The sequence below is a fragment of the Aphanomyces invadans genome (assembly GCF_000520115.1).
Source record: "Aphanomyces invadans strain NJM9701 unplaced genomic scaffold supercont1.28, whole genome shotgun sequence".
Taxonomy (NCBI): Eukaryota; Oomycota; class Saprolegniomycetes; order Saprolegniales; family Verrucalvaceae; genus Aphanomyces; species Aphanomyces invadans.
The window spans coordinates 384,264-385,471 of record NW_008580173.1 but is presented as its reverse complement, the minus strand read 5'-3'; positions in this window follow the sequence as shown (position 1 = coordinate 385,471).

Sequence of the window (1,208 nt, the reverse complement as noted above, 5' to 3'; positions counted from 1 at the left end):
AGCGGCGTCTTTGATCCGACTGCCGTTTTCGCCATCGAGATCCACACTGCCCGCCCAAAGTCGCCCTACAAAAACCTGCTTGATCTGACCATGCACTTCGTCCTAATAGAGAGAGTTTGCGGTGTGGTGCTAGGACAAAAATATCTAAACTAATATAGAAGTAATACTAGAAACGTGGAAAATTTTCCGCAAAATAAGTATGTGCGCTCTACGCTGCTACACTGTACTGCCCGTTCAAAGTGGCCAAACCAGCAATCCATGTGTTATCAGCAAAATACAACCCAAGTTGTACATTCGAGACTTTCGTCGAATGGTGTGCCTTGGCTTCAGAATCTCGGATGACGATTGGTGGACCAGCCATAAAAATTCCAGACATTGTGATATGAAGCCGTGATATTCCCTGTACCCAAGTTGTACGGGTGGTTGTAATCACACCCAGCATACATGTAACCTTCATTTTACATCCCAAATACAACTTGGCCGAAGCCGCGATGAGTAAACAGTACGCCGCCGAGTTTCGGCGATTAATGGCATTCCTCGGACGTGAGGAAGAACTCTCAGACCCTGCCTTCAGCAGCCACAGTCTTGTCAATGTTACGCGACGATGTGTATCGCTATTTCAATCTCAAAACATTCGGGACCGAGACCCCCTCATCAGACAGCAAACCAACACAAGCTCTCTCAAACACACTAAAAGCGTCTAAAAAGTTGCTCAGCTCATTCATGCCGCGTCAGCATCTACCTTGGGACGACATTCGACTTGAAGGAAACCCAACTCGATCTTCAGCAGTGAACACATTAATTAAGCGCGTCATGAAGTTTGAAGTGCGTCATCAAGAGGTTGAGTCTCGGTCAGTGCGGGCGATCGACTTTCGTGAGTTCATGAGCTTGCTGACGATTATTCGAACGAATGAGAAGTTCATGCAAACGATCGCTATCGGATGGGAGCCATTTTTGCTCTGCGATGATATCTTATCGGCCGCATCGACGACATGATGAAAGTTCAGCACAACAACATATCAATCAACCAACACCATGCATTCACTCTCATTTGCCAGCTCCGATGGTCGAAGAATATCGCGGCGGAGCGACAAGCGCCGCACTCAGATTGTGTTGGCCTCAATGGATGATCGGCTGTGTGTTCTGCTGAATTTGGCTGTCTATTTGTAGTTGCGTGGGGACCAGCAAAGTTGTACCAATTCATTTTT